We start from the raw sequence: 8,985 nt of genomic DNA on the forward strand, positions 1-8,985 counted from the left end.
ATTTAAAGAATTCCTTGCCTTTCAAACACAACTTTGTCTTTACTTCTAGTTCACTCCACTGCATAATGATTTTTCTTCCAGCTCATTTTGTTGATCAAACAATCAACATGTCTTCATACCAAAAGCTACACTACTTCTATTCACCCCATGTTTGAGCCCCTTATTGACAATTGTTTGTCAAATATCAGTGTGAAAAAATATGAAGCAACAAAGGCTTCCTTCTAATCCAGTTTGCCACCGGGCCAATCAACTCAGATGACGGTGACCTCCCGTATAATCAACTCAGATGACGGTGACCTCCCGTATAATCAACTCAGATGACGGTGACCTCCCGTATAATCAACTCAGATGACGGTGACCTCCCGGCTCTTCCTCGTGATGCAGTCCAGAGTGAGGCTGCGGGTGCCGGCCTTGTGCGGTCTCTCTCCCAGCTGGGGGGATGGAGTTGGAGCCAACACCTTTAAAGACCGACCTGAATGTAATGACTGACTGGACGGAGTTGGAGCCAAGACGTTTACAGACTGAGATGAATAGTGACTGACTGGACGGAGTTGGAGCCAACACATTTACAGACTGAGCTGAATGTAGCGACTGAGTGGAGGCTTGTAAGGACGCCTCCCTCTGCTGCTGTCTTGTGGGCTGGTCTCCCTGAACTTCCCATCCGCACAGCTGCTGGTTCCTGGTTGGCTGTTCGGCAGGTAGCTGGCTCCTGCTTGGCTGTAGGTCTCTTATCAGCTCCAATAGTTCCCTCTTCTCCAGCTCTGCTTCAGCCTGCTCCTGTCTCCTCAGACGCTCTGCCCCTAACAGGGCGCGCATGTCACACATCACCCGGGACAACTGACCCTGCATGGAAAAGGACACACAAGTTTATGTTGGATACACCAACACTGCTCATGTAGACTAAGTATTGTTTGTTGTCATGGCCTTATGACAACTGGAGGTAAATGGGTGAGAAGGGTTGTGAGGTCACCTTGACCCCCGTCCATGTCATTCTTGAGCTGCGACTCTTTCTGGACCATGTGTCTCCTCTGGGAGTCCAGCCGTGACTCCATCTCTCGTCTCACCTCCTCCACCTTGCACAGCATCTCGACCCTACGGTAAAAAAAACATTTCATTATCATCATTGTGATCTACAAAATCAATACAAGCTGTTCAGTGGCACATTATCAATTATATAGTCTGGAATTTGAGTTTTCATGACCACACAATGCATGGTAAATAAATGGCCGGCATACCTGAGCACCTCTACCTCGGTGTGCAGCTCTGCCACACAGTTGCTGCGATTGGTCAATGGAGAGAAGGGTGTGGCCACAGCCGTTGGGACACACCCTGCTGCGGAAGTTACATTCTGACAGGTGAGCCTCCAAACCCCGCCTTTCTACCTGCACATAAGAATTATTTAAAAATGTAATCAATTAACTATATAGCCTAATATATCTAGCAGACATAGTTTTTAACACAATTATCTTTTAACTTATTTATGAATAATGAATATGAATAATATATGAATATGCAAAATTTTAACTCATGAACTGTAGCCTTATATCTCTATCATTAGCCTATATTAAATTATGCACTTTTGCAATTATGCAACTTTTAACATTTTTGTCTTGTGAACTGTTTTTTCTTTTTTACCTGATAAACTTACACATATTATTATTATTTTTTTTTTTATTAATTCCCCCCCCCCCCAATTTTTTATCCCATTTTATCCCCCGTTTAGTGCTCATTTGATTGCTCATTCCTGGTTGCTACTCCATCCTCTGCCGATCTGGGGAGAGCCGAGACAGATTCCATGCTTCCTCCGAGACATGGGCAGTCAGTCAGCCGCTTCTTTTCACCTGCCAGAGGAAGCTTCACCGGTAGGACATAGCACGTGGGAGGTTCACGCTATTCCATCCAGTTCCCCTCCCTCTGAACAGGCGCCCTTAACGATCAGAGGAGGAACCACATTAGCAACCAGGATGTTGCATGTTTTTGTGAAGGGGGTTCCTATATGAAGGAGACCCCCGGGAGGCACGGGGAGAACATGCAAACTCCACACAGAAAGGCCATTTTGCCGACCCCACCCGGGCGGTGGGCACTCGAGGATATGCGGTGTGTGGACGGGCACGCATTCCTTTAGCGTTCACCTCGTCCCCAGGTGGGAATCGAACCCACGACCTTCGAGCTGTGAGGCGATAGTGCTAACCACTGCACCACCGTACCTCCTAACTTACACCTATTATTTATTTATGAATAATTTTCATGAAGTTTTTCTTTGAACATCATCTAATCTTATCGCTTTAGCCAGACCATAATAAATCTTTGAAGCCTTCAGTAGATAATCCCTCAGGACAGCCTCTTGTTCTGCAGAGAAGACCTTGTTGTGGGCCCTGTAGCCTGGTAATGCTGCATTGCTGTCCGTTGCTTTCCTTGTGATATATCTCTCCAGAGTTGTTGGAGAAACACCATAAGCTTTTGCAGCCCCACGAACGGATTGCCCATCTAGCACAGCCTGGTATGCTAAGGGGAAGGCATCAGGAGGGTATAGACCTCTAGAGGTCTTTCTGATCCTCACCCTTGGCATTCCCTGCAAACAGCAGCAAAAGAAATACATCTTTAATAACAGAGCGACAGACAGCCACAATGTCCCATTCGCCCCGCGACCCTCTCCCTCCACGTTTTGCTAGCTAACACAAAGGAGAAGTCGCCATTTGCAATGAAACCACCACTGATAGTTAGCCAACAGATTAGCCTAGCAGATGAAATACATTTACAATCGGTAACGAATAAACATAGCCATACAAACGGAAAACAACAGAAAACACAATGTTTTACTTACCAAGTGAAAAAGCAAGAAATGTAGGATATGGTTACATGCTGCCACTCCGACGTGCTGCCACTCCGACGTTCTGCCACTCCGAAATATCGGCACTCAGAAAGGGGGTCTATATTCCCCGTTTTTCACTAACCTCTCCCAGCCCCCACGCCAAACCTAACCTCCCCCCATGCCTAAACCTAACCTCCCCCAGACCCTAACCCAAAACCTAACCTCTCCCACCCCCACGCCTAAACCTAAGGTCGGCATTGCGGCTTCTAAGGTGAACGACCGCCAGTCCGAATAATGGAAGTTAACGTTCGGAGTGGCAGGGCGTCGGAAAGGCAGAGGAACCCCGTAGGATATCTCCATCAATACGGATCAGAATTGGAAGATAATTTGTGTGTGTCGTTCTGGCGGCGTAAGGCTCAGGATGTCACCGGAAATTCTGGAATACAAGCGTAACGTGATAAAAGGTCCGTGCTGCAACCATCCCGCTGCCCCGTTCGTACCGGCTCTCCCCTACAGTTACTTGTGTAAAAAACTACTCTGGTAAAAGTAGAAGTAGCCTACTGATTCAATTATTTTACTCAAGTAAAAGTAAAAAAGTAGCCTACAGGCTCTGAAATGTACCCAACGAGTAAAAGTAAAAGTATTTTTACCGTATCTTTCTGAATGACTGAACCTCACATCATAGAATATAATTTGAGGATAAAAGATCCCCTACAAATGTTTTACACACCTTAAAACTCTACTTTAAATAGTGTGCTATGGTTTTTCCACACAAAAAACCCCCATTAAAATCATATCTAGTCCTCCCTCATTAATATTTCCATGATATATGAATGTGCAAATAGTTAGACAAGTTTAACTGCTGGATACAAGGTGTCCCTTACAAAGTGCAGTATCACAATACTCGAGACTGATACGATACTGATACCTAATGGATAAGGAACTGAATGTCCACAAGGTTGATCACATTCACAAATTCAAGGTTTATTATTAAGACAGAACTGTCTCTGGTGTTAGAACACCACCATATTCCATATTAGCTGAATGTTGACAGTGCACAAACTGAATGTATGTGTAAGAACAACACCATAAGGGGCCATGCACACAGGGAGCGGTTATTTAAAAAAGAACGCTGGGAAAAGCCGGATTATTGGCAACTCTGGCAGCAGCGAGATGAAAATCCTCCTCTCCTGGGAGAAGACTCGAGGTGGGAGGAGTGAAGAGGAGCAGGGCGCTTTTCCTGTTAAACTTTCCTCAGCTTTCAGCGTCCAGAGCGCTGCGCTAAAAAAAACACCACCAGCTTTTAAACACGATGAAATGCTTCTTGAAAGAGATGCGCGCTAAGCGCGTACTTATAGAGAATGAATTGTAAAAATACGAGTGCTAATAAGTGCTGGCTGTCTGCACGGCTCCTATGTCTGCGTGTGTCTCCCCTCAGAGAACATCCGTGTTTCTCTTCTTTGTGCTTCTTTGTCCACGCCCCGGAGGAGTGCCAAGTCATACTATTGGCGGAGCTGGAATGAGCTTTTATCTATTACTTCTGCTCCGTTCTCCCGTTTCTACTCGTTTTTTAATTACATTCTCGTGCATTTAAACAAAAGTAACGAACCTGTTTTGAAAATGTACACAAGTAAAAGTACAGATACTTGTGTTAAAATGTAACGAGTAAAAGTAAAAAGTCGTCAGAAAATTAAATACTCAAGTAAAGTACAGATACTACTCGAAAAATCTACTTAACTCATTGAGTGCCAGCCACTTTTGGAGAACGGACGCTCCCAGTGCCAGAGTTTCAGAGCGTTTTCAGTGATTTCTCGAGGCCCACAGAATATTGTGTGATATTACTATGTAAACACCGAACACGCCCAAAGAACGATGAGACTCTCTTCTATCATCAGCAAAAAAAAGTTTATTGATATCATTTTCCGTTCTTTAGTTATGAGCCGGAGAAGATAGGTTGTTTTGAGCAAAAAGAGACGTTGCAAATTAGAAGCTGAGATAATTAGCCTTTTGTGAAATGAAGCATTTCAAGCACATTCACTGACTCTCAAGCTAATATTTTCTGATGTGACACCTCAAAAATATTTTCCTTCAATAAAACAGTGAAAACAAAGGAATTTTGTTTGGCAAAATAATATTTTTTAGCTGCAACCAGCAGCGCTGGCCCCTGCGTGCGCTGCTGGTTGCAGCTTCTTGCTGGTCTTGATTTACTGTAGTAGTAGTAGTAGTAGTTTATTTGTCATCGCATAAGAATTTACACAACGAAATTCCAGGCTCCCCATCGTGCAACCATTCAGTACAATACAATACAATCACAATCACCAATTAAATAACAATTCACCAAAGCAATTCACCAGGCGCCACAGTATATAGACATAGACTATTAATAGTAGCAGCAGTATGATATAGTATATAATAATAATAAAGTACCAGTACTGCTGGTGGGCATCAGATATTCTAGCTTGTGTTGCCAATCCTGTCCTGCTGTCTGGGTCTGTCTGGGTCGGTGTTGTATGCTGCCCTGCGTGCCCCCCCCCCCCCCCCCCCCCCCCTCAACTGCAAACCCCTCCTCCGTGGGTGTGTCTCTGGTGGCTCTCTGCTGAGTTTGCTCTGCACTGAAAAGTGCGCTACATCCAGCTTTTTTACAGCGTTCCGCGTGTATTTGTTACCGGCTCCCATCGCTTCCAGTTGAGAATAATAACAACTCCACAACTAATCATGCGGATGGGCTATCGCAGCGGACACGGAGGGGCTCAATTGTGGCAGCAGATTGGCTGCTGCAGGCACAGCTAACGTTATGCTTCATGCATATCGATGCATACCGATGCGATTTCCGTTTCCCCATGACTTCTTCTCTCTTTTTTCCTTGCCTTTCTCTAATCTGGAGAGTACTGTCGCCACCTAATGGGTCCCTAAAATAGCTTTTACACATTCAACATCCACCATACTTTCACAGGAGATGGATCTGGCTTTGATCCACGTCCCACCGTCAAAAAACGCAATTGACGACAATCGTCGTCATTGGCACTCTACGTTAGTATTCGAATTGACGACGATTGTCGTCATTGGCACTCAATGAGTTAAGTACAGTAACGAAGTATTTGTACTTTGTTACTTCCCATCTCTGATGAGCACCAAAAACACGAGACTGTGTTGTCACTGCGTGATCCTACACACAATCCCTACAGTACAACCATGCAGACAATTATGCTCGTTTTACAAGTGTTGCAGAGAAATGTCAAAGGTAGGCCTACTTACACTACAGCTGCACAAGGGTCTTGTGAACATGGGCGCTGCTGGGGTTTGAAAGCTGCTAATAATCATACCCCATCATAAAAATGCTCAACTTCCTCAAACTGTTTTCCTTGAAAATGGCAGTTGTGTCTTCTTCTGTGGTTGTGATGTGTTGTCTGGGCGCACCGGACACCACAGAAGTAGACACGACTGCCGTTTTCGAGGAAAACAGTTTGACTGAAAGTTGAGGATATTTATTTATTTATTTATTTATTTATAAAAAAGAATACAATTATTTATTAGCAGCACCGCACTTTCAAACCTCAGCGCCCATGTTCACAAGACCCAAGGCCGGATCAACAGTATGGGCACCCTGGGCAGGTGTCCATGTATGATTCCATGTGTTTTCTACCCAACCATTACACCGTGGCTGCAAAAGTCAAACATTTCCCTCATAGACGGTTTCAATTGACAATGACAACATAAACATTTTTAATCGCCCCCCAGCTTAATTCCTGTGGCAGTGTTTGCTAGTACAATAACTGACAGGACAAGCTAGGTTCCAAACTGTTCCCCAACACAATTCTGTGAAAACCGTCTATATTGACAGATCTTCGCAGGCGCCATAGAACACTCTGGCCCAAGACACCCTACTTACTTGCTACTATAGGATGCACCACCAAGTGTGTGGCTGTTGTCACCTTTTAGAATAAATCAATATCAATGAGGAAAATACAGGAGATGTTGAGGTGAACATTGTAATGTTGGACCCATAATGTAGGGCCTCCTCTGGCCGGTCGGGGCGCCTGTTCGTGGCGGAGAGGAACTGGTGGGAATAGCATGATCCTCCCACGTGCTACGTCCTGCCAGAGAACCCCACGTTGTCACGTGAAAAGTAGCGGCTGGTGACTGCACTTCGGGGGAAGCAGGTGCTAGTCTACGTCTCTCCCCAGATCAGTAGGGGTGTAGCAGCAACCGGGGCAGAAAAGGGGGAATTGGCCAAGTACAATAGACTACTTGCACAACTCCACTACTTCCTGAAATGAGTAGGGCATCTTGGTTTCCTGTCCTACACTATTGGATGAACTGATTCATCAGGTGTGCCTGATCACTGTTGTTGTGACTGCAGCAGTCAGGCACACCTGACATTAATCAGTTCATCCAATAGTGTAGGACAGGAAACCAAGATGCCCTACTCATTTCAGGAAGTAGTGGAGTTGTGCAAGTAGTCTATTGGGGAGAAAATGGGAGAAAAAAACATGAACAAAGAATAATAAAAAAAAAAAAAAAAAAAACTGTTAGGAATTTGTCATCTTGCTGTGGCTCTCCCACCATGTTTGCAATAATGTTTGTTTTGAAATTTAATTTATTTCCAAAATATTGCAAATGATTATGTATTTTGTGAACCATTTTACCCCCTCCATAAACTACAATTTGACGCTCAAAAAATTAAATAATGTTCAAAACAGCAATAGAAATATCCTTCCTGTGGGACCAGACTGTGGTGATAGTGAACGGATTGTTCTTCATTCATATTATTAAACAAAAAGTTAAAATAGTTGACACTAACTCAATTTGGTTTATATCTAGTCTGTTATCGTGTCTAGCCAGAAAAATAGATTGGGGAGAGGACCACTCAAATCAATGAACAGTAATCCTGTATCCAAATTGCTCCAGTTTTAGTTCCACCTCTATTTGGCTATATGGGTAATGCAATCAAAAGTTTAATTATTGGCACGGTGAGCTAAAGTAGACTTTTGCTGTTGACTCATCTAGTATGGACTTAGCAAAGGGGGCACAGTGGCGCAATGGCAGCGCTGTCGCCTCACAGCAAGAAGCTCCTGGCCTGGGTTTGATTCCCACCTGGGCCGCTGAGGGTGTGTCCCCCATGTGGCCCCTCTCTGTGGAGTTGGCATGTTTTCCCCGTGCTCCCCTGGGGCTTCTTCCAGATAAAAAAAAACACAAAATTATTATAATTATTTTAAAACGTGCAACGATTTGGGAAGAAACATTTGCACATGCTGCTTCAATTCAATACCTAAACTTTTGATTGTTATAACAAAAAAATACCATAAACAAGTGCAAATTCGCAATAGCTGTGACCGGATATGCAATGTCAGTCAGAGTGCCATCCACTCCATTGTGATGTCATCCACTCATTGTGAAATTTGCCCCCAATGCAGAAATTCTGACCTCACTACTGAAGTCGGAGTGTGACATCATCCTCTCCATTGTAATGTCACAGTGTGACATCATCCACTCCATTGGGATGTCATCCACTCCATTGACATTGATTTTGTGGACCAACATTTTTGGTGGACCAACCAATCAACCAACAGTGACTTAGTTGGACCATGATTGGTCACTACTAAAAATGTAAGTTTGGAAAGGGGAGCAATCAAATGACCTACAACAGGCTAATCCTAGAAACAAATGGCTTGAATTCAACTCCCTCCAATCGTAATTCCTAATTTGCAAATCAATCTGCAGAGGTGCAGGTTAGGGTGCTTAGGGTAACTGCATTTTGTATGTTGTAAATGGACAGCAAGACGGTGCCTACATGCTGCGTCTAACACCAGAGGCATTGACAGATAAATTGGCCATGTTGTAATAGAAACAGTAGCCTATGTTGCTGCCATTCTTCTTGAACTAAGAGGCATGGCCTGCAATTATGTAAACAATGGCCTTATTATCACCATGGGATATTTACAGCATCCACATCTCAAATGACCTATGATCCCAAAGTGCTTAGCAGGAGTCATGGAGCAGAATGGCATGGTAGAGACAGGCTCTAATAATACATGATGACCACCATGGTTTTAATCAAGGGCTCTGACTATCTGTCACTAATAAAATGTGTGATGGGAAGGGGAGAGTTGTAAGAAGACCATCTGCTCTGTGATAGTACAGTGTACTGAGTAGTTACTTTATTTTGTAATGAC

General features: G+C 44.0%; 1 pseudogene across 1 annotated transcript; it reads right to left on the reverse strand.

Moving 5' to 3' along the window:
• Positions 1–344: 344 nt before the first annotated feature.
• On the reverse strand, positions 345–8,275 carry LOC310775759 (annotated as a pseudogene). The gene is made up of 5 exons: positions 8,237–8,275; positions 1,236–1,382; positions 971–1,092; positions 565–843; positions 345–458 (listed from the first exon to the last, which is right to left on the reverse strand). The product of its transcript is annotated as an uncharacterized misc_RNA (transcript).
• Positions 8,276–8,985: the final 710 nt, after the last annotated feature.

This window comes from Poromitra crassiceps, assembly GCF_964638095.1.
Source record: "Poromitra crassiceps genome assembly, chromosome: 4".
NCBI classification, from domain to species: Eukaryota; Metazoa; Chordata; class Actinopteri; order Beryciformes; family Melamphaidae; genus Poromitra; species Poromitra crassiceps.